The sequence below is a fragment of the Taudactylus pleione genome, unplaced genomic scaffold (assembly GCF_031769625.1).
Source record: "Taudactylus pleione unplaced genomic scaffold, aTauple2 ptg000050l, whole genome shotgun sequence".
In the NCBI taxonomy this organism is placed as follows: Eukaryota; Metazoa; Chordata; class Amphibia; order Anura; family Myobatrachidae; genus Taudactylus; species Taudactylus pleione.
In genome coordinates this window covers 2,718,873-2,740,126 of record NW_028284452.1, presented here as the reverse complement: position 1 = coordinate 2,740,126, position 21,254 = coordinate 2,718,873, and the positions used below count along the sequence as shown (strand labels likewise).

General features: G+C 32.1%; 31 non-coding genes across 31 annotated transcripts; all 31 read right to left on the bottom strand.

Annotated features, from left to right (window-relative positions):
• Positions 1-63: 63 nt before the first annotated feature.
• TRNAY-GUA (transfer RNA tyrosine (anticodon GUA)) lies at positions 64-153 on the bottom strand. The gene is given in 2 exon segments: positions 64-99; positions 117-153. It is a non-coding gene; the product is annotated as a tRNA-Tyr (tRNA).
• A 1,083-nt stretch (positions 154-1,236) lies between these two features.
• Positions 1,237-1,318, bottom strand: TRNAS-AGA (transfer RNA serine (anticodon AGA)). Its single transcript has one exon. It is a non-coding gene; the product is annotated as a tRNA-Ser (tRNA).
• A 126-nt stretch (positions 1,319-1,444) lies between these two features.
• Positions 1,445-1,534, bottom strand: TRNAY-GUA (transfer RNA tyrosine (anticodon GUA)). The gene is given in 2 exon segments: positions 1,445-1,480; positions 1,498-1,534. It is a non-coding gene; the product is annotated as a tRNA-Tyr (tRNA).
• Positions 1,535-2,627: 1,093 nt separating this feature from the next.
• TRNAS-AGA (transfer RNA serine (anticodon AGA)) lies at positions 2,628-2,709 on the bottom strand. Its single transcript has one exon. It is a non-coding gene; the product is annotated as a tRNA-Ser (tRNA).
• Positions 2,710-2,835: 126 nt separating this feature from the next.
• TRNAY-GUA (transfer RNA tyrosine (anticodon GUA)) lies at positions 2,836-2,925 on the bottom strand. The gene is given in 2 exon segments: positions 2,836-2,871; positions 2,889-2,925. It is a non-coding gene; the product is annotated as a tRNA-Tyr (tRNA).
• A 1,093-nt stretch (positions 2,926-4,018) lies between these two features.
• TRNAS-AGA (transfer RNA serine (anticodon AGA)) lies at positions 4,019-4,100 on the bottom strand. The gene has a single exon. It is a non-coding gene; the product is annotated as a tRNA-Ser (tRNA).
• A 126-nt stretch (positions 4,101-4,226) lies between these two features.
• Positions 4,227-4,316, bottom strand: TRNAY-GUA (transfer RNA tyrosine (anticodon GUA)). The gene is given in 2 exon segments: positions 4,227-4,262; positions 4,280-4,316. It is a non-coding gene; the product is annotated as a tRNA-Tyr (tRNA).
• Positions 4,317-5,409: 1,093 nt separating this feature from the next.
• Positions 5,410-5,491, bottom strand: TRNAS-AGA (transfer RNA serine (anticodon AGA)). Its single transcript has one exon. It is a non-coding gene; the product is annotated as a tRNA-Ser (tRNA).
• A 126-nt stretch (positions 5,492-5,617) lies between these two features.
• TRNAY-GUA (transfer RNA tyrosine (anticodon GUA)) lies at positions 5,618-5,707 on the bottom strand. The gene is given in 2 exon segments: positions 5,618-5,653; positions 5,671-5,707. It is a non-coding gene; the product is annotated as a tRNA-Tyr (tRNA).
• Positions 5,708-6,800: 1,093 nt separating this feature from the next.
• TRNAS-AGA (transfer RNA serine (anticodon AGA)) lies at positions 6,801-6,882 on the bottom strand. Its single transcript has one exon. It is a non-coding gene; the product is annotated as a tRNA-Ser (tRNA).
• Positions 6,883-7,008: 126 nt separating this feature from the next.
• TRNAY-GUA (transfer RNA tyrosine (anticodon GUA)) lies at positions 7,009-7,098 on the bottom strand. The gene is given in 2 exon segments: positions 7,009-7,044; positions 7,062-7,098. It is a non-coding gene; the product is annotated as a tRNA-Tyr (tRNA).
• Positions 7,099-8,191: 1,093 nt separating this feature from the next.
• On the bottom strand, positions 8,192-8,273 carry TRNAS-AGA (transfer RNA serine (anticodon AGA)). Its single transcript has one exon. It is a non-coding gene; the product is annotated as a tRNA-Ser (tRNA).
• Positions 8,274-8,399: 126 nt separating this feature from the next.
• On the bottom strand, positions 8,400-8,489 carry TRNAY-GUA (transfer RNA tyrosine (anticodon GUA)). Its single transcript is given in 2 exon segments — positions 8,400-8,435; positions 8,453-8,489. It is a non-coding gene; the product is annotated as a tRNA-Tyr (tRNA).
• Positions 8,490-9,582: 1,093 nt separating this feature from the next.
• Positions 9,583-9,664, bottom strand: TRNAS-AGA (transfer RNA serine (anticodon AGA)). The gene has a single exon. It is a non-coding gene; the product is annotated as a tRNA-Ser (tRNA).
• A 126-nt stretch (positions 9,665-9,790) lies between these two features.
• Positions 9,791-9,880, bottom strand: TRNAY-GUA (transfer RNA tyrosine (anticodon GUA)). The gene is given in 2 exon segments: positions 9,791-9,826; positions 9,844-9,880. It is a non-coding gene; the product is annotated as a tRNA-Tyr (tRNA).
• A 1,093-nt stretch (positions 9,881-10,973) lies between these two features.
• TRNAS-AGA (transfer RNA serine (anticodon AGA)) lies at positions 10,974-11,055 on the bottom strand. Its single transcript has one exon. It is a non-coding gene; the product is annotated as a tRNA-Ser (tRNA).
• A 126-nt stretch (positions 11,056-11,181) lies between these two features.
• TRNAY-GUA (transfer RNA tyrosine (anticodon GUA)) lies at positions 11,182-11,271 on the bottom strand. Its single transcript is given in 2 exon segments — positions 11,182-11,217; positions 11,235-11,271. It is a non-coding gene; the product is annotated as a tRNA-Tyr (tRNA).
• A 1,093-nt stretch (positions 11,272-12,364) lies between these two features.
• TRNAS-AGA (transfer RNA serine (anticodon AGA)) lies at positions 12,365-12,446 on the bottom strand. Its single transcript has one exon. It is a non-coding gene; the product is annotated as a tRNA-Ser (tRNA).
• A 126-nt stretch (positions 12,447-12,572) lies between these two features.
• On the bottom strand, positions 12,573-12,662 carry TRNAY-GUA (transfer RNA tyrosine (anticodon GUA)). The gene is given in 2 exon segments: positions 12,573-12,608; positions 12,626-12,662. It is a non-coding gene; the product is annotated as a tRNA-Tyr (tRNA).
• A 1,093-nt stretch (positions 12,663-13,755) lies between these two features.
• Positions 13,756-13,837, bottom strand: TRNAS-AGA (transfer RNA serine (anticodon AGA)). The gene has a single exon. It is a non-coding gene; the product is annotated as a tRNA-Ser (tRNA).
• Positions 13,838-13,963: 126 nt separating this feature from the next.
• Positions 13,964-14,053, bottom strand: TRNAY-GUA (transfer RNA tyrosine (anticodon GUA)). Its single transcript is given in 2 exon segments — positions 13,964-13,999; positions 14,017-14,053. It is a non-coding gene; the product is annotated as a tRNA-Tyr (tRNA).
• A 1,093-nt stretch (positions 14,054-15,146) lies between these two features.
• TRNAS-AGA (transfer RNA serine (anticodon AGA)) lies at positions 15,147-15,228 on the bottom strand. The gene has a single exon. It is a non-coding gene; the product is annotated as a tRNA-Ser (tRNA).
• A 126-nt stretch (positions 15,229-15,354) lies between these two features.
• On the bottom strand, positions 15,355-15,444 carry TRNAY-GUA (transfer RNA tyrosine (anticodon GUA)). Its single transcript is given in 2 exon segments — positions 15,355-15,390; positions 15,408-15,444. It is a non-coding gene; the product is annotated as a tRNA-Tyr (tRNA).
• A 1,093-nt stretch (positions 15,445-16,537) lies between these two features.
• On the bottom strand, positions 16,538-16,619 carry TRNAS-AGA (transfer RNA serine (anticodon AGA)). The gene has a single exon. It is a non-coding gene; the product is annotated as a tRNA-Ser (tRNA).
• A 126-nt stretch (positions 16,620-16,745) lies between these two features.
• On the bottom strand, positions 16,746-16,835 carry TRNAY-GUA (transfer RNA tyrosine (anticodon GUA)). Its single transcript is given in 2 exon segments — positions 16,746-16,781; positions 16,799-16,835. It is a non-coding gene; the product is annotated as a tRNA-Tyr (tRNA).
• A 1,093-nt stretch (positions 16,836-17,928) lies between these two features.
• TRNAS-AGA (transfer RNA serine (anticodon AGA)) lies at positions 17,929-18,010 on the bottom strand. The gene has a single exon. It is a non-coding gene; the product is annotated as a tRNA-Ser (tRNA).
• Positions 18,011-18,136: 126 nt separating this feature from the next.
• On the bottom strand, positions 18,137-18,226 carry TRNAY-GUA (transfer RNA tyrosine (anticodon GUA)). The gene is given in 2 exon segments: positions 18,137-18,172; positions 18,190-18,226. It is a non-coding gene; the product is annotated as a tRNA-Tyr (tRNA).
• Positions 18,227-19,319: 1,093 nt separating this feature from the next.
• Positions 19,320-19,401, bottom strand: TRNAS-AGA (transfer RNA serine (anticodon AGA)). Its single transcript has one exon. It is a non-coding gene; the product is annotated as a tRNA-Ser (tRNA).
• A 126-nt stretch (positions 19,402-19,527) lies between these two features.
• Positions 19,528-19,617, bottom strand: TRNAY-GUA (transfer RNA tyrosine (anticodon GUA)). Its single transcript is given in 2 exon segments — positions 19,528-19,563; positions 19,581-19,617. It is a non-coding gene; the product is annotated as a tRNA-Tyr (tRNA).
• A 1,093-nt stretch (positions 19,618-20,710) lies between these two features.
• TRNAS-AGA (transfer RNA serine (anticodon AGA)) lies at positions 20,711-20,792 on the bottom strand. The gene has a single exon. It is a non-coding gene; the product is annotated as a tRNA-Ser (tRNA).
• Positions 20,793-20,918: 126 nt separating this feature from the next.
• TRNAY-GUA (transfer RNA tyrosine (anticodon GUA)) lies at positions 20,919-21,008 on the bottom strand. Its single transcript is given in 2 exon segments — positions 20,919-20,954; positions 20,972-21,008. It is a non-coding gene; the product is annotated as a tRNA-Tyr (tRNA).
• Between the last annotated feature and the right edge of the window lie 246 nt (positions 21,009-21,254).

Here is a 21,254-nt window from a genome sequence, read left to right as displayed (position 1 = left end):
TGCATGGTTTAGAATGTGTAAAATTACATAAATGGCCATCTAAGATAATAAAAAAAAATTGTTTCCTTCGAGCCGGAATTGAACCAGCGACCTAAGGATTGCTGTACCAAACTCCTCTACAGTCCTCCGCTCTACCAGCTGAGCTATCGAAGGTTCCCTATAGAAATCATCTACACTATATCTGATGGAGTGGACATGTAAAACTTTTCACTATCTAAAACTTACCCAATAAAGTAATTAAACTAGACAAAAGTTATTTATATGTTTATTCCTGTTTTGCATAAGCATCACAAATAATCATGCTTAATGATTTGCTAAATATCACCAGAAGTTTAACTTAAATTTGTTATTTTTCTATCATCTGGCAACAGCTAGTTTAGAAAGCAGTTTTCATAGATCTTCCATCTGTAGCCACATTTACATCAAGATTAGAGATACTTTAAAATATCAACACTTTTTCACTTTTCAAATTTAGCTTGTTTTTTTAAGTGTTTAATTGTTGAAGAAATAATGGGGCCCAAATATAATATTGCAGCAAAACAAAATATAGAAAAAGCTACGTTGCATATGTAAATTAAAATCAACTAATCAAAAATATGCCATATCAAAATCGTATCTACCTTAGAACTCACAAATTAACAGATTTATCTACTAACAATTGGGCTTAATTTTGCACATTCTAATGACCAAATGTATTTGATATTTTGCTAGATATAGCTTTAAAACATCAACACTTTTTCACTTTTCAAATTTAGCTTGTTTTTTTAACTGTTTAATTGTTCAAGAAATAATGGAGCCCAAATATAATCTTGCAGCAAACCAAAATATGGAAAGCTAATTTCTTTATGTAAATTAAAATCAACTAATCAAAAATATGCCATATCAAAACACAATTTGTCTTGTATCTACCTTAGAACTCACAGATTAACAGATTAATCTCCTAACAATTGATCTTAATTTTGCACCTTCTAGTGTGCCAAATGTCTTTGATATTTTGCTAGATATACAAACATTTCTTTCAATGTTGACATTGAATATGCATTTCCAAATAAATAAAAGGTAATCAGTGTGGCTGCTAAGAGTGACTGGGCTTAGGCTCAATGAATGGAAGAAAATGTGTGAAAGATAAAAAAGAGAACAGACTGGCATCCCAAATATTTTGATGCACTAATGCCTGTTCTCACTCTTAGCATCACTAGCTGCAAGATTTGAAGAAAAAGAAAACATCAATCTGCACGTAGTCGGCAGGTTTTGAACCTACGCGGGGAGACCCCAATGGATTTCTAGTCCATCGCCTTAACCACTCAGCCACAACTACCTCACATGTGTTAAAGTGTTTATTTTAACATAATTAGGAGAAGGGTTTATGTTTTGCATGGTTTGCATGGTTTAGAATGTGTAAAATTACATAAATGGCCATCTAAGATAATAAAAAAAAATAGTTTCCTTCGAGCCGGAATTGAACCAGCGACCTAAGGATTGCTGTACCAAACTCCTCTACAGTCCTCCGCTCTACCAGCTGAGCTATCGAAGGTTCCCTATAGAAATCATCTACACTATATCTGATGGAGTGGACATGTAAAACTTTTCACTATCTAAAACTTACCCAATAAAGTAATTAAACTAGACAAAAGTTATTTATATGTTTATTCCTGTTTTGCATAAGCATCACAAATAATCATGCTTAATGATTTGCTAAATATCACCAGAAGTTTAACTTAAATTTGTTATTTTTCTATCATCTGGCAACAGCTAGTTTAGAAAGCAGTTTTCATAGATCTTCCATCTGTAGCCACATTTACATCAAGATTAGAGATACTTTAAAATATCAACACTTTTTCACTTTTCAAATTTAGCTTGTTTTTTTAAGTGTTTAATTGTTGAAGAAATAATGGGGCCCAAATATAATATTGCAGCAAAACAAAATATAGAAAAAGCTACGTTGCATATGTAAATTAAAATCAACTAATCAAAAATATGCCATATCAAAATCGTATCTACCTTAGAACTCACAAATTAACAGATTTATCTACTAACAATTGGGCTTAATTTTGCACATTCTAATGACCAAATGTATTTGATATTTTGCTAGATATAGCTTTAAAACATCAACACTTTTTCACTTTTCAAATTTAGCTTGTTTTTTTAACTGTTTAATTGTTCAAGAAATAATGGAGCCCAAATATAATCTTGCAGCAAACCAAAATATGGAAAGCTAATTTCTTTATGTAAATTAAAATCAACTAATCAAAAATATGCCATATCAAAACACAATTTGTCTTGTATCTACCTTAGAACTCACAGATTAACAGATTAATCTCCTAACAATTGATCTTAATTTTGCACCTTCTAGTGTGCCAAATGTCTTTGATATTTTGCTAGATATACAAACATTTCTTTCAATGTTGACATTGAATATGCATTTCCAAATAAATAAAAGGTAATCAGTGTGGCTGCTAAGAGTGACTGGGCTTAGGCTCAATGAATGGAAGAAAATGTGTGAAAGATAAAAAAGAGAACAGACTGGCATCCCAAATATTTTGATGCACTAATGCCTGTTCTCACTCTTAGCATCACTAGCTGCAAGATTTGGTAAAATTTGAAGAAAAAGAAAACATCAATCTGCACGTAGTCGGCAGGATTTGAACCTACGCGGGGAGACCCCAATGGATTTCTAGTCCATCGCCTTAACCACTCGGCCACAACTACCTCACATGTGTTAAAGTGTTTATTTTAACATAATTAGGAGAAGGGTTTATGTTTTGCATGGTTTGCATGGTTTAGAATGTGTAAAATTACATAAATGGCCATCTAAGATAATAAAAAAAAATTGTTTCCTTCGAGCCGGAATTGAACCAGCGACCTAAGGATTGCTGTACCAAACTCCTCTACAGTCCTCCGCTCTACCAGCTGAGCTATCGAAGGTTCCCTATAGAAATCATCTACACTATATCTGATGGAGTGGACATGCAAAACTTTTCACTATCTAAAACTTACCCAATAAAGTAATTAAACTAGACAAAAGTTATTTATATGTTTATTCCTGTTTTGCATAAGCATCACAAATAATCATGCTTAATGATTTGCTAAATATCACCAGAAGTTTAACTTAAATTTGTTATTTTTCTATCATCTGGCAACAGCTAGTTTAGACAGCAGTTTTCATAGATCTTCCATCTGTAGCCACATTTACATCAAGATTAGAGATACTTTAAAATATCAACACTTTTTCACTTTTCAAATTTAGCTTGTTTTTTTAAGTGTTTAATTGTTGAAGAAATAATGGGGCCCAAATATAATATTGCAGCAAAACAAAATATAGAAAAAGCTACGTTGCATATGTAAATTAAAATCAACTAATCAAAAATATGCCATATCAAAATCGTATCTACCTTAGAACTCACAAATTAACAGATTTATCTACTAACAATTGGGCTTAATTTTGCACATTCTAATGACCAAATGTATTTGATATTTTGCTAGATATAGCTTTAAAACATCAACACTTTTTCACTTTTCAAATTTAGCTTGTTTTTTTAACTGTTTAATTGTTCAAGAAATAATGGAGCCCAAATATAATCTTGCAGCAAACCAAAATATGGAAAGCTAATTTCTTTATGTAAATTAAAATCAACTAATCAAAAATATGCCATATCAAAACACAATTTGTCTTGTATCTACCTTAGAACTCACAGATTAACAGATTAATCTCCTAACAATTGATCTTAATTTTGCACCTTCTAGTGTGCCAAATGTCTTTGATATTTTGCTAGATATACAAACATTTCTTTCAATGTTGACATTGAATATGCATTTCCAAATAAATAAAAGGTAATCAGTGTGGCTGCTAAGAGTGACTGGGCTTAGGCTCAATGAATGGAAGAAAATGTGTGAAAGATAAAAAAGAGAACAGACTGGCATCCCAAATATTTTGATGCACTAATGCCTGTTCTCACTCTTAGCATCACTAGCTGCAAGATTTGGTAAAATTTGAAGAAAAATAAAACATCAATCTGCACGTAGTCGGCAGGATTTGAACCTACGCGGGGAGACCCCAATGGATTTCTAGTCCATCGCCTTAACCACTCGGCCACAACTACCTCACATGTGTTAAAGTGTTTATTTTAACATAATTAGGAGAAGGGTTTATGTTTTGCATGGTTTGCATGGTTTAGAATGTGTAAAATTACATAAATGGCCATCTAAGATAATAAAAAAAAATTGTTTCCTTCGAGCCGGAATTGAACCAGCGACCTAAGGATTGCTGTACCAAACTCCTCTACAGTCCTCCGCTCTACCAGCTGAGCTATCGAAGGTTCCCTATAGAAATCATCTACACTATATCTGATGGAGTGGACATGCAAAACTTTTCACTATCTAAAACTTACCCAATAAAGTAATTAAACTAGACAAAAGTTATTTATATGTTTATTCCTGTTTTGCATAAGCATCACAAATAATCATGCTTAATGATTTGCTAAATATCACCAGAAGTTTAACTTAAATTTGTTATTTTTCTATCATCTGGCAACAGCTAGTTTAGACAGCAGTTTTCATAGATCTTCCATCTGTAGCCACATTTACATCAAGATTAGAGATACTTTAAAATATCAACACTTTTTCACTTTTCAAATTTAGCTTGTTTTTTTAAGTGTTTAATTGTTGAAGAAATAATGGGGCCCAAATATAATATTGCAGCAAAACAAAATATAGAAAAAGCTACGTTGCATATGTAAATTAAAATCAACTAATCAAAAATATGCCATATCAAAATCGTATCTACCTTAGAACTCACAAATTAACAGATTTATCTACTAACAATTGGGCTTAATTTTGCACATTCTAATGACCAAATGTATTTGATATTTTGCTAGATATAGCTTTAAAACATCAACACTTTTTCACTTTTCAAATTTAGCTTGTTTTTTTAACTGTTTAATTGTTCAAGAAATAATGGAGCCCAAATATAATCTTGCAGCAAACCAAAATATGGAAAGCTAATTTCTTTATGTAAATTAAAATCAACTAATCAAAAATATGCCATATCAAAACACAATTTGTCTTGTATCTACCTTAGAACTCACAGATTAACAGATTAATCTCCTAACAATTGATCTTAATTTTGCACCTTCTAGTGTGCCAAATGTCTTTGATATTTTGCTAGATATACAAACATTTCTTTCAATGTTGACATTGAATATGCATTTCCAAATAAATAAAAGGTAATCAGTGTGGCTGCTAAGAGTGACTGGGCTTAGGCTCAATGAATGGAAGAAAATGTGTGAAAGATAAAAAAGAGAACAGACTGGCATCCCAAATATTTTGATGCACTAATGCCTGTTCTCACTCTTAGCATCACTAGCTGCAAGATTTGGTAAAATTTGAAGAAAAATAAAACATCAATCTGCACGTAGTCGGCAGGATTTGAACCTACGCGGGGAGACCCCAATGGATTTCTAGTCCATCGCCTTAACCACTCGGCCACAACTACCTCACATGTGTTAAAGTGTTTATTTTAACATAATTAGGAGAAGGGTTTATGTTTTGCATGGTTTGCATGGTTTAGAATGTGTAAAATTACATAAATGGCCATCTAAGATAATAAAAAAAAATTGTTTCCTTCGAGCCGGAATTGAACCAGCGACCTAAGGATTGCTGTACCAAACTCCTCTACAGTCCTCCGCTCTACCAGCTGAGCTATCGAAGGTTCCCTATAGAAATCATCTACACTATATCTGATGGAGTGGACATGTAAAACTTTTCACTATCTAAAACTTACCCAATAAAGTAATTAAACTAGACAAAAGTTATTTATATGTTTATTCCTGTTTTGCATAAGCATCACAAATAATCATGCTTAATGATTTGCTAAATATCACCAGAAGTTTAACTTAAATTTGTTATTTTTCTATCATCTGGCAACAGCTAGTTTAGAAAGCAGTTTTCATAGATCTTCCATCTGTAGCCACATTTACATCAAGATTAGAGATACTTTAAAATATCAACACTTTTTCACTTTTCAAATTTAGCTTGTTTTTTTAAGTGTTTAATTGTTGAAGAAATAATGGGGCCCAAATATAATATTGCAGCAAAACAAAATATAGAAAAAGCTACGTTGCATATGTAAATTAAAATCAACTAATCAAAAATATGCCATATCAAAATCGTATCTACCTTAGAACTCACAAATTAACAGATTTATCTACTAACAATTGGGCTTAATTTTGCACATTCTAATGACCAAATGTATTTGATATTTTGCTAGATATAGCTTTAAAACATCAACACTTTTTCACTTTTCAAATTTAGCTTGTTTTTTTAACTGTTTAATTGTTCAAGAAATAATGGAGCCCAAATATAATCTTGCAGCAAACCAAAATATGGAAAGCTAATTTCTTTATGTAAATTAAAATCAACTAATCAAAAATATGCCATATCAAAACACAATTTGTCTTGTATCTACCTTAGAACTCACAGATTAACAGATTAATCTCCTAACAATTGATCTTAATTTTGCACCTTCTAGTGTGCCAAATGTCTTTGATATTTTGCTAGATATACAAACATTTCTTTCAATGTTGACATTGAATATGCATTTCCAAATAAATAAAAGGTAATCAGTGTGGCTGCTAAGAGTGACTGGGCTTAGGCTCAATGAATGGAAGAAAATGTGTGAAAGATAAAAAAGAGAACAGACTGGCATCCCAAATATTTTGATGCACTAATGCCTGTTCTCACTCTTAGCATCACTAGCTGCAAGATTTGGTAAAATTTGAAGAAAAAGAAAACATCAATCTGCACGTAGTCGGCAGGATTTGAACCTACGCGGGGAGACCCCAATGGATTTCTAGTCCATCGCCTTAACCACTCGGCCACAACTACCTCACATGTGTTAAAGTGTTTATTTTAACATAATTAGGAGAAGGGTTTATGTTTTGCATGGTTTGCATGGTTTAGAATGTGTAAAATTACATAAATGGCCATCTAAGATAATAAAAAAAAATTGTTTCCTTCGAGCCGGAATTGAACCAGCGACCTAAGGATTGCTGTACCAAACTCCTCTACAGTCCTCCGCTCTACCAGCTGAGCTATCGAAGGTTCCCTATAGAAATCATCTACACTATATCTGATGGAGTGGACATGTAAAACTTTTCACTATCTAAAACTTACCCAATAAAGTAATTAAACTAGACAAAAGTTATTTATATGTTTATTCCTGTTTTGCATAAGCATCACAAATAATCATGCTTAATGATTTGCTAAATATCACCAGAAGTTTAACTTAAATTTGTTATTTTTCTATCATCTGGCAACAGCTAGTTTAGAAAGCAGTTTTCATAGATCTTCCATCTGTAGCCACATTTACATCAAGATTAGAGATACTTTAAAATATCAACACTTTTTCACTTTTCAAATTTAGCTTGTTTTTTTAAGTGTTTAATTGTTGAAGAAATAATGGGGCCCAAATATAATATTGCAGCAAAACAAAATATAGAAAAAGCTACGTTGCATATGTAAATTAAAATCAACTAATCAAAAATATGCCATATCAAAATCGTATCTACCTTAGAACTCACAAATTAACAGATTTATCTACTAACAATTGGGCTTAATTTTGCACATTCTAATGACCAAATGTATTTGATATTTTGCTAGATATAGCTTTAAAACATCAACACTTTTTCACTTTTCAAATTTAGCTTGTTTTTTTAACTGTTTAATTGTTCAAGAAATAATGGAGCCCAAATATAATCTTGCAGCAAACCAAAATATGGAAAGCTAATTTCTTTATGTAAATTAAAATCAACTAATCAAAAATATGCCATATCAAAACACAATTTGTCTTGTATCTACCTTAGAACTCACAGATTAACAGATTAATCTCCTAACAATTGATCTTAATTTTGCACCTTCTAGTGTGCCAAATGTCTTTGATATTTTGCTAGATATACAAACATTTCTTTCAATGTTGACATTGAATATGCATTTCCAAATAAATAAAAGGTAATCAGTGTGGCTGCTAAGAGTGACTGGGCTTAGGCTCAATGAATGGAAGAAAATGTGTGAAAGATAAAAAAGAGAACAGACTGGCATCCCAAATATTTTGATGCACTAATGCCTGTTCTCACTCTTAGCATCACTAGCTGCAAGATTTGGTAAAATTTGAAGAAAAAGAAAACATCAATCTGCACGTAGTCGGCAGGATTTGAACCTACGCGGGGAGACCCCAATGGATTTCTAGTCCATCGCCTTAACCACTCGGCCACAACTACCTCACATGTGTTAAAGTGTTTATTTTAACATAATTAGGAGAAGGGTTTATGTTTTGCATGGTTTGCATGGTTTAGAATGTGTAAAATTACATAAATGGCCATCTAAGATAATAAAAAAAAATTGTTTCCTTCGAGCTGGAATTGAACCAGCGACCTAAGGATTGCTGTACCAAACTCCTCTACAGTCCTCCGCTCTACCAGCTGAGCTATCGAAGGTTCCCTATAGAAATCATCTACACTATATCTGATGGAGTGGACATGCAAAACTTTTCACTATCTAAAACTTACCCAATAAAGTAATTAAACTAGACAAAAGTTATTTATATGTTTATTCCTGTTTTGCATAAGCATCACAAATAATCATGCTTAATGATTTGCTAAATATCACCAGAAGTTTAACTTAAATTTGTTATTTTTCTATCATCTGGCAACAGCTAGTTTAGACAGCAGTTTTCATAGATCTTCCATCTGTAGCCACATTTACATCAAGATTAGAGATACTTTAAAATATCAACACTTTTTCACTTTTCAAATTTAGCTTGTTTTTTTAAGTGTTTAATTGTTGAAGAAATAATGGGGCCCAAATATAATATTGCAGCAAAACAAAATATAGAAAAAGCTACGTTGCATATGTAAATTAAAATCAACTAATCAAAAATATGCCATATCAAAATCGTATCTACCTTAGAACTCACAAATTAACAGATTTATCTACTAACAATTGGGCTTAATTTTGCACATTCTAATGACCAAATGTATTTGATATTTTGCTAGATATAGCTTTAAAACATCAACACTTTTTCACTTTTCAAATTTAGCTTGTTTTTTTAACTGTTTAATTGTTCAAGAAATAATGGAGCCCAAATATAATCTTGCAGCAAACCAAAATATGGAAAGCTAATTTCTTTATGTAAATTAAAATCAACTAATCAAAAATATGCCATATCAAAACACAATTTGTCTTGTATCTACCTTAGAACTCACAGATTAACAGATTAATCTCCTAACAATTGATCTTAATTTTGCACCTTCTAGTGTGCCAAATGTCTTTGATATTTTGCTAGATATACAAACATTTCTTTCAATGTTGACATTGAATATGCATTTCCAAATAAATAAAAGGTAATCAGTGTGGCTGCTAAGAGTGACTGGGCTTAGGCTCAATGAATGGAAGAAAATGTGTGAAAGATAAAAAAGAGAACAGACTGGCATCCCAAATATTTTGATGCACTAATGCCTGTTCTCACTCTTAGCATCACTAGCTGCAAGATTTGGTAAAATTTGAAGAAAAAGAAAACATCAATCTGCACGTAGTCGGCAGGATTTGAACCTACGCGGGGAGACCCCAATGGATTTCTAGTCCATCGCCTTAACCACTCGGCCACAACTACCTCACATGTGTTAAAGTGTTTATTTTAACATAATTAGGAGAAGGGTTTATGTTTTGCATGGTTTGCATGGTTTAGAATGTGTAAAATTACATAAATGGCCATCTAAGATAATAAAAAAAAATTGTTTCCTTCGAGCCGGAATTGAACCAGCGACCTAAGGATTGCTGTACCAAACTCCTCTACAGTCCTCCGCTCTACCAGCTGAGCTATCGAAGGTTCCCTATAGAAATCATCTACACTATATCTGATGGAGTGGACATGTAAAACTTTTCACTATCTAAAACTTACCCAATAAAGTAATTAAACTAGACAAAAGTTATTTATATGTTTATTCCTGTTTTGCATAAGCATCACAAATAATCATGCTTAATGATTTGCTAAATATCACCAGAAGTTTAACTTAAATTTGTTATTTTTCTATCATCTGGCAACAGCTAGTTTAGAAAGCAGTTTTCATAGATCTTCCATCTGTAGCCACATTTACATCAAGATTAGAGATACTTTAAAATATCAACACTTTTTCACTTTTCAAATTTAGCTTGTTTTTTTAAGTGTTTAATTGTTGAAGAAATAATGGGGCCCAAATATAATATTGCAGCAAAACAAAATATAGAAAAAGCTACGTTGCATATGTAAATTAAAATCAACTAATCAAAAATATGCCATATCAAAATCGTATCTACCTTAGAACTCACAAATTAACAGATTTATCTACTAACAATTGGGCTTAATTTTGCACATTCTAATGACCAAATGTATTTGATATTTTGCTAGATATAGCTTTAAAACATCAACACTTTTTCACTTTTCAAATTTAGCTTGTTTTTTTAACTGTTTAATTGTTCAAGAAATAATGGAGCCCAAATATAATCTTGCAGCAAACCAAAATATGGAAAGCTAATTTCTTTATGTAAATTAAAATCAACTAATCAAAAATATGCCATATCAAAACACAATTTGTCTTGTATCTACCTTAGAACTCACAGATTAACAGATTAATCTCCTAACAATTGATCTTAATTTTGCACCTTCTAGTGTGCCAAATGTCTTTGATATTTTGCTAGATATACAAACATTTCTTTCAATGTTGACATTGAATATGCATTTCCAAATAAATAAAAGGTAATCAGTGTGGCTGCTAAGAGTGACTGGGCTTAGGCTCAATGAATGGAAGAAAATGTGTGAAAGATAAAAAAGAGAACAGACTGGCATCCCAAATATTTTGATGCACTAATGCCTGTTCTCACTCTTAGCATCACTAGCTGCAAGATTTGGTAAAATTTGAAGAAAAAGAAAACATCAATCTGCACGTAGTCGGCAGGATTTGAACCTACGCGGGGAGACCCCAATGGATTTCTAGTCCATCGCCTTAACCACTCGGCCACAACTACCTCACATGTGTTAAAGTGTTTATTTTAACATAATTAGGAGAAGGGTTTATGTTTTGCATGGTTTGCATGGTTTAGAATGTGTAAAATTACATAAATGGCCATCTAAGATAATAAAAAAAAATTGTTTCCTTCGAGCCGGAATTGAACCAGCGACCTAAGGATTGCTGTACCAAACTCCTCTACAGTCCTCCGCTCTACCAGCTGAGCTATCGAAGGTTCCCTATAGAAATCATCTACACTATATCTGATGGAGTGGACATGCAAAACTTTTCACTATCTAAAACTTACCCAATAAAGTAATTAAACTAGACAAAAGTTATTTATATGTTTATTCCTGTTTTGCATAAGCATCACAAATAATCATGCTTAATGATTTGCTAAATATCACCAGAAGTTTAACTTAAATTTGTTATTTTTCTATCATCTGGCAACAGCTAGTTTAGACAGCAGTTTTCATAGATCTTCCATCTGTAGCCACATTTACATCAAGATTAGAGATACTTTAAAATATCAACACTTTTTCACTTTTCAAATTTAGCTTGTTTTTTTAAGTGTTTAATTGTTGAAGAAATAATGGGGCCCAAATATAATATTGCAGCAAAACAAAATATAGAAAAAGCTACGTTGCATATGTAAATTAAAATCAACTAATCAAAAATATGCCATATCAAAATCGTATCTACCTTAGAACTCACAAATTAACAGATTTATCTACTAACAATTGGGCTTAATTTTGCACATTCTAATGACCAAATGTATTTGATATTTTGCTAGATATAGCTTTAAAACATCAACACTTTTTCACTTTTCAAATTTAGCTTGTTTTTTTAACTGTTTAATTGTTCAAGAAATAATGGAGCCCAAATATAATCTTGCAGCAAACCAAAATATGGAAAGCTAATTTCTTTATGTAAATTAAAATCAACTAATCAAAAATATGCCATATCAAAACACAATTTGTCTTGTATCTACCTTAGAACTCACAGATTAACAGATTAATCTCCTAACAATTGATCTTAATTTTGCACCTTCTAGTGTGCCAAATGTCTTTGATATTTTGCTAGATATACAAACATTTCTTTCAATGTTGACATTGAATATGCATTTCCAAATAAATAAAAGGTAATCAGTGTGGCTGCTAAGAGTGACTGGGCTTAGGCTCAATGAATGGAAGAAAATGTGTGAAAGATAAAAAAGAGAACAGACTGGCATCCCAAATATTTTGATGCACTAATGCCTGTTCTCACTCTTAGCATCACTAGCTGCAAGATTTGGTAAAATTTGAAGAAAAAGAAAACATCAATCTGCACGTAGTCGGCAGGATTTGAACCTACGCGGGGAGACCCCAATGGATTTCTAGTCCATCGCCTTAACCACTCGGCCACAACTACCTCACATGTGTTAAAGTGTTTATTTTAACATAATTAGGAGAAGGGTTTATGTTTTGCATGGTTTGCATGGTTTAGAATGTGTAAAATTACATAAATGGCCATCTAAGATAATAAAAAAAAATTGTTTCCTTCGAGCCGGAATTGAACCAGCGACCTAAGGATTGCTGTACCAAACTCCTCTACAGTCCTCCGCTCTACCAGCTGAGCTATCGAAGGTTCCCTATAGAAATCATCTACACTATATCTGATGGAGTGGACATGTAAAACTTTTCACTATCTAAAACTTACCCAATAAAGTAATTAAACTAGACAAAAGTTATTTATATGTTTATTCCTGTTTTGCATAAGCATCACAAATAATCATGCTTAATGATTTGCTAAATATCACCAGAAGTTTAACTTAAATTTGTTATTTTTCTATCATCTGGCAACAGCTAGTTTAGACAGCAGTTTTCATAGATCTTCCATCTGTAGCCACATTTACATCAAGATTAGAGATACTTTAAAATATCAACACTTTTTCACTTTTCAAATTTAGCTTGTTTTTTTAAGTGTTTAATTGTTGAAGAAATAATGGGGCCCAAATATAATATTGCAGCAAAACAAAATATAGAAAAAGCTACGTTGCATATGTAAATTAAAATCAACTAATCAAAAATATGCCATATCAAAATCGTATCTACCTTAGAACTCACAAATTAACAGATTTATCTACTAACAATTGGGCTTAATTTTGCACATTCTAATGACCAAATGTATTTGATATTTTGCTAGATATAGCTTTAAAACATCAACACTTTTTCACTTTTCAAATTTAGCTTGTTTTTTTAACTGTTTAATTGTTCAAGAAATAATGGAGCCCAAATATAATCTTGCAGCAAACCAAAATATGGAAAGCTAATTTCTTTATGTAAATTAAAATCAACTAATCAAAAATATGCCATATCAAAACACAATTTGTCTTGTATCTACCTTAGAACTCACAGATTAACAGATTAATCTCCTAACAATTGATCTTAATTTTGCACCTTCTAGTGTGCCAAATGTCTTTGATATTTTGCTAGATATACAAACATTTCTTTCAATGTTGACATTGAATATGCATTTCCAAATAAATAAAAGGTAATCAGTGTGGCTGCTAAGAGTGACTGGGCTTAGGCTCAATGAATGGAAGAAAATGTGTGAAAGATAAAAAAGAGAACAGACTGGCATCCCAAATATTTTGATGCACTAATGCCTGTTCTCACTCTTAGCATCACTAGCTGCAAGATTTGGTAAAATTTGAAGAAAAAGAAAACATCAATCTGCACGTAGTCGGCAGGATTTGAACCTACGCGGGGAGACCCCAATGGATTTCTAGTCCATCGCCTTAACCACTCGGCCACAACTACCTCACATGTGTTAAAGTGTTTATTTTAACATAATTAGGAGAAGGGTTTATGTTTTGCATGGTTTGCATGGTTTAGAATGTGTAAAATTACATAAATGGCCATCTAAGATAATAAAAAAAAATTGTTTCCTTCGAGCCGGAATTGAACCAGCGACCTAAGGATTGCTGTACCAAACTCCTCTACAGTCCTCCGCTCTACCAGCTGAGCTATCGAAGGTTCCCTATAGAAATCATCTACACTATATCTGATGGAGTGGACATGTAAAACTTTTCACTATCTAAAACTTACCCAATAAAGTAATTAAACTAGACAAAAGTTATTTATATGTTTATTCCTGTTTTGCATAAGCATCACAAATAATCATGCTTAATGATTTGCTAAATATCACCAGAAGTTTAACTTAAATTTGTTATTTTTCTATCATCTGGCAACAGCTAGTTTAGACAGCAGTTTTCATAGATCTTCCATCTGTAGCCACATTTACATCAAGATTAGAGATACTTTAAAATATCAACACTTTTTCACTTTTCAAATTTAGCTTGTTTTTTTAAGTGTTTAATTGTTGAAGAAATAATGGGGCCCAAATATAATATTGCAGCAAAACAAAATATAGAAAAAGCTACGTTGCATATGTAAATTAAAATCAACTAATCAAAAATATGCCATATCAAAATCGTATCTACCTTAGAACTCACAAATTAACAGATTTATCTACTAACAATTGGGCTTAATTTTGCACATTCTAATGACCAAATGTATTTGATATTTTGCTAGATATAGCTTTAAAACATCAACACTTTTTCACTTTTCAAATTTAGCTTGTTTTTTTAACTGTTTAATTGTTCAAGAAATAATGGAGCCCAAATATAATCTTGCAGCAAACCAAAATATGGAAAGCTAATTTCTTTATGTAAATTAAAATCAACTAATCAAAAATATGCCATATCAAAACACAATTTGTCTTGTATCTACCTTAGAACTCACAGATTAACAGATTAATCTCCTAACAATTGATCTTAATTTTGCACCTTCTAGTGTGCCAAATGTCTTTGATATTTTGCTAGATATACAAACATTTCTTTCAATGTTGACATTGAATATGCATTTCCAAATAAATAAAAGGTAATCAGTGTGGCTGCTAAGAGTGACTGGGCTTAGGCTCAATGAATGGAAGAAAATGTGTGAAAGATAAAAAAGAGAACAGACTGGCATCCCAAATATTTTGATGCACTAATGCCTGTTCTCACTCTTAGCATCACTAGCTGCAAGATTTGGTAAAATTTGAAGAAAAAGAAAACATCAATCTGCACGTAGTCGGCAGGATTTGAACCTACGCGGGGAGACCCCAATGGATTTCTAGTCCATCGCCTTAACCACTCGGCCACAACTACCTCACATGTGTTAAAGTGTTTATTTTAACATAATTAGGAGAAGGGTTTATGTTTTGCATGGTTTGCATGGTTTAGAATGTGTAAAATTACATAAATGGCCATCTAAGATAATAAAAAAAAATTGTTTCCTTCGAGCCGGAATTGAACCAGCGACCTAAGGATTGCTGTACCAAACTCCTCTACAGTCCTCCGCTCTACCAGCTGAGCTATCGAAGGTTCCCTATAGAAATCATCTACACTATATCTGATGGAGTGGACATGTAAAACTTTTCACTATCTAAAACTTACCCAATAAAGTAATTAAACTAGACAAAAGTTATTTATATGTTTATTCCTGTTTTGCATAAGCATCACAAATAATCATGCTTAATGATTTGCTAAATATCACCAGAAGTTTAACTTAAATTTGTTATTTTTCTATCATCTGGCAACAGCTAGTTTAGAAAGCAGTTTTCATAGATCTTCCATCTGTAGCCACATTTACATCAAGATTAGAGATACTTTAAAATATCAACACTTTTTCACTTTTCAAATTTAGCTTGTTTTTTTAAGTGTTTAATTGTTGAAGAAATAATGGGGCCCAAATATAATATTGCAGCAAAACAAAATATAGAAAAAGCTACGTTGCATATGTAAATTAAAATCAACTAATCAAAAATATGCCATATCAAAATCGTATCTACCTTAGAACTCACAAATTAACAGATTTATCTACTAACAATTGGGCTTAATTTTGCACATTCTAATGACCAAATGTATTTGATATTTTGCTAGATATAGCTTTAAAACATCAACACTTTTTCACTTTTCAAATTTAGCTTGTTTTTTTAACTGTTTAATTGTTCAAGAAATAATGGAGCCCAAATATAATCTTGCAGCAAACCAAAATATGGAAAGCTAATTTCTTTATGTAAATTAAAATCAACTAATCAAAAATATGCCATATCAAAACACAATTTGTCTTGTATCTACCTTAGAACTCACAGATTAACAGATTAATCTCCTAACAATTGATCTTAATTTTGCACCTTCTAGTGTGCCAAATGTCTTTGATATTTTGCTAGATATACAAACATTTCTTTCAATGTTGACATTGAATATGCATTTCCAAATAAATAAAAGGTAATCAGTGTGGCTGCTAAGAGTGACTGGGCTTAGGCTCAATGAATGGAAGAAAATGTGTGAAAGATAAAAAAGAGAACAGACTGGCATCCCAAATATTTTGATGCACTAATGCCTGTTCTCACTCTTAGCATCACTAGCTGCAAGATTTGGTAAAATTTGAAGAAAAAGAAAACATCAATCTGCACGTAGTCGGCAGGATTTGAACCTACGCGGGGAGACCCCAATGGATTTCTAGTCCATCGCCTTAACCACTCGGCCACAACTACCTCACATGTGTTAAAGTGTTTATTTTAACATAATTAGGAGAAGGGTTTATGTTTTGCATGGTTTGCATGGTTTAGAATGTGTAAAATTACATAAATGGCCATCTAAGATAATAAAAAAAAATTGTTTCCTTCGAGCCGGAATTGAACCAGCGACCTAAGGATTGCTGTACCAAACTCCTCTACAGTCCTCCGCTCTACCAGCTGAGCTATCGAAGGTTCCCTATAGAAATCATCTACACTATATCTGATGGAGTGGACATGTAAAACTTTTCACTATCTAAAACTTACCCAATAAAGTAATTAAACTAGACAAAAGTTATTTATATGTTTATTCCTGTTTTGCATAAGCATCACAAATAATCATGCTTAATGATTTGCTAAATATCACCAGAAGTTTAACTTAAATTTGTTATTTTTCTATCATCTGGCAACAGCTAGTTTAGAAAGCAGTTTTCATAGATCTTCCATCTGTAGCCACATTTACATCAAGATTAGAGATACTTTAAAATATCAACACTTTTTCACTTTTCAAATTTAGCTTGTTTTTTTAAGTGTTTAATTGTTGAAGAAATAATGGGGCCCAAATATAATATTGCAGCAAAACAAAATATAGAAAAAGCTACGTTGCATATGTAAATTAAAATCAACTAATCAAAAATATGCCATATCAAAATCGTATCTACCTTAGAACTCACAAATTAACAGATTTATCTACTAACAATTGGGCTTAATTTTGCACATTCTAATGACCAAATGTATTTGATATTTTGCTAGATATAGCTTTAAAACATCAACACTTTTTCACTTTTCAAATTTAGCTTGTTTTTTTAACTGTTTAATTGTTCAAGAAATAATGGAGCCCAAATATAATCTTGCAGCAAACCAAAATATGGAAAGCTAATTTCTTTATGTAAATTAAAATCAACTAATCAAAAATATGCCATATCAAAACACAATTTGTCTTGTATCTACCTTAGAACTCACAGATTAACAGATTAATCTCCTAACAATTGATCTTAATTTTGCACCTTCTAGTGTGCCAAATGTCTTTGATATTTTGCTAGATATACAAACATTTCTTTCAATGTTGACATTGAATATGCATTTCCAAATAAATAAAAGGTAATCAGTGTGGCTGCTAAGAGTGACTGGGCTTAGGCTCAATGAATGGAAGAAAATGTGTGAAAGATAAAAAAGAGAACAGACTGGCATCCCAAATATTTTGATGCACTAATGCCTGTTCTCACTCTTAGCATCACTAGCTGCAAGATTTGGTAAAATTTGAAGAAAAAGAAAACATCAATCTGCACGTAGTCGGCAGGATTTGAACCTACGCGGGGAGACCCCAATGGATTTCTAGTCCATCGCCTTAACCACTCGGCCACAACTACCTCACATGTGTTAAAGTGTTTATTTTAACATAATTAGGAGAAGGGTTTATGTTTTGCATGGTTTGCATGGTTTAGAATGTGTAAAATTACATAAATGGCCATCTAAGATAATAAAAAAAAATTGTTTCCTTCGAGCCGGAATTGAACCAGCGACCTAAGGATTGCTGTACCAAACTCCTCTACAGTCCTCCGCTCTACCAGCTGAGCTATCGAAGGTTCCCTATAGAAATCATCTACACTATATCTGATGGAGTGGACATGTAAAACTTTTCACTATCTAAAACTTACCCAATAAAGTAATTAAACTAGACAAAAGTTATTTATATGTTTATTCCTGTTTTGCATAAGCATCACAAATAATCATGCTTAATGATTTGCTAAATATCACCAGAAGTTTAACTTAAATTTGTTATTTTTCTATCATCTGGCAACAGCTAGTTTAGAAAGCAGTTTTCATAGATCTTCCATCTGTAGCCACATTTACATCAAGATTAGAGATACTTTAAAATATCAACACTTTTTCACTTTTCAAATTTAGCTTGTTTTTTTAAGTGTTTAATTGTTGAAGAAATAATGGGGCCCAAATATAATATTGCAGCAAAACAAAATATAGAAAAAGCTACGTTGCATATGTAAATTAAAATCAACTAATCAAAAATATGCCATATCAAAATCGTATCTACCTTAGAACTCACAAATTAACAGATTTATCTACTAACAATTGGGCTTAATTTTGCACATTCTAATGACCAAATGTATTTGATATTTTGCTAGATATAGCTTTAAAACATCAACACTTTTTCACTTTTCAAATTTAGCTTGTTTTTTTAACTGTTTAATTGTTCAAGAAATAATGGAGCCCAAATATAATCTTGCAGCAAACCAAAATATGGAAAGCTAATTTCTTTATGTAAATTAAAATCAACTAATCAAAAATATGCCATATCAAAACACAATTTGTCTTGTATCTACCTTAGAACTCACAGATTAACAGATTAATCTCCTAACAATTGATCTTAATTTTGCACCTTCTAGTGTGCCAAATGTCTTTGATATTTTGCTAGATATACAAACATTTCTTTCAATGTTGACATTGAATATGCATTTCCAAATAAATAAAAGGTAATCAGTGTGGCTGCTAAGAGTGACTGGGCTTAGGCTCAATGAATGGAAGAAAATGTGTGAAAGATAAAAAAGAGAACAGACTGGCATCCCAAATATTTTGATGCACTAATGCCTGTTCTCACTCTTAGCATCACTAGCTGCAAGATTTGGTAAAATTTGAAGAAAAAGAAAACATCAATCTGCACGTAGTCGGCAGGATTTGAACCTACGCGGGGAGACCCCAATGGATTTCTAGTCCATCGCCTTAACCACTCGGCCACAACTACCTCACATGTGTTAAAGTGTTTATTTTAACATAATTAGGAGAAGGGTTTATGTTTTGCATGGTTTGCATGGTTTAGAATGTGTAAAATTACATAAATGGCCATCTAAGATAATAAAAAAAAATTGTTTCCTTCGAGCCGGAATTGAACCAGCGACCTAAGGATTGCTGTACCAAACTCCTCTACAGTCCTCCGCTCTACCAGCTGAGCTATCGAAGGTTCCCTATAGAAATCATCTACACTATATCTGATGGAGTGGACATGTAAAACTTTTCACTATCTAAAACTTACCCAATAAAGTAATTAAACTAGACAAAAGTTATTTATATGTTTATTCCTGTTTTGCATAAGCATCACAAATAATCATGCTTAATGATTTGCTAAATATCACCAGAAGTTTAACTTAAATTTGTTATTTTTCTATCATCTGGCAACAGCTAGTTTAGAAAGCAGTTTTCATAGATCTTCCATCTGTAGCCACATTTACATCAAGATTAGAGATACTTTAAAATATCAACACTTTTTCACTTTTCAAATTTAGCTTGTTTTTTTAAGTGTTTAATTGTTGAAGAAATAATGGGGCCCAAATATAATATTGCAGCAAAACAAAATATAGAAAAAGCTACGTTGCATATGTAAATTAAAATCAACTAATCAAAAATATGCCATATCAAAATCGTATCTACCTTAGAACTCACAAATTAACAGATTTATCTACTAACAATTGGGCTTAATTTTGCACATTCTAATGACCAAATGTATTTGATATTTTGCTAGATATAGCTTTAAAACATCAACACTTTTTCACTTTTCAAATTTAGCTTGTTTTTTTAACTGTTTAATTGTTCAAGAAATAATGGAGCCCAAATATAATCTTGCAGCAAACCAAAATATGGAAAGCTAATTTCTTTATGTAAATTAAAATCAACTAATCAAAAATATGCCATATCAAAACACAATTTGTCTTGTATCTACCTTAGAACTCACAGATTAACAGATTAATCTCCTAACAATTGATCTTAATTTTGCACCTTCTAGTGTGCCAAATGTCTTTGATATTTTGCTAGATATACAAACATTTCTTTCAATGTTGACATTGAATATGCATTTCCAAATAAATAAAAGGTAATCAGTGTGGCTGCTAAGAGTGACTGGGCTTAGGCTCAATGAATGGAAGAAAATGTGTGAAAGATAAAAAAGAGAACAGACTGGCATCCCAAATATTTTGATGCACTAATGCCTGTTCTCACTCTTAGCATCACTAGCTGCAAGATTTGGTAAAATTTGAAGAAAAAGAAAACATCAATCTGCACGTAGTCGGCAGGATTTGAACCTACGCGGGGAGACCCCAATGGATTTCTAGTCCATCGCCTTAACCACTCGGCCACAACTACCTCACATGTGTTAAAGTGTTTATTTTAACATAATTAGGAGAAGGGTTTATGTTTTGCATGGTTTGCATGGTTTAGAATGTGTAAAATTACATAAATGGCCATCTAAGATAATAAAAAAAAATTGTTTCCTTCGAGCCGGAATTGAACCAGCGACCTAAGGATTGCTGTACCAAACTCCTCTACAGTCCTCCGCTCTACCAGCTGAGCTATCGAAGGTTCCCTATAGAAATCATCTACACTATATCTGATGGAGTGGACATGTAAAACTTTTCACTATCTAAAACTTACCCAATAAAGTAATTAAACTAGACAAAAGTTATTTATATGTTTATTCCTGTTTTGCATAAGCATCACAAATAATCATGCTTAATGATTTGCTAAATATCACCAGAAGTTTAACTTAAATTTGTTATTTTTCTATCATCTGGCAACAGCTAGTTTAGACAGCAGTTTTCATAGATC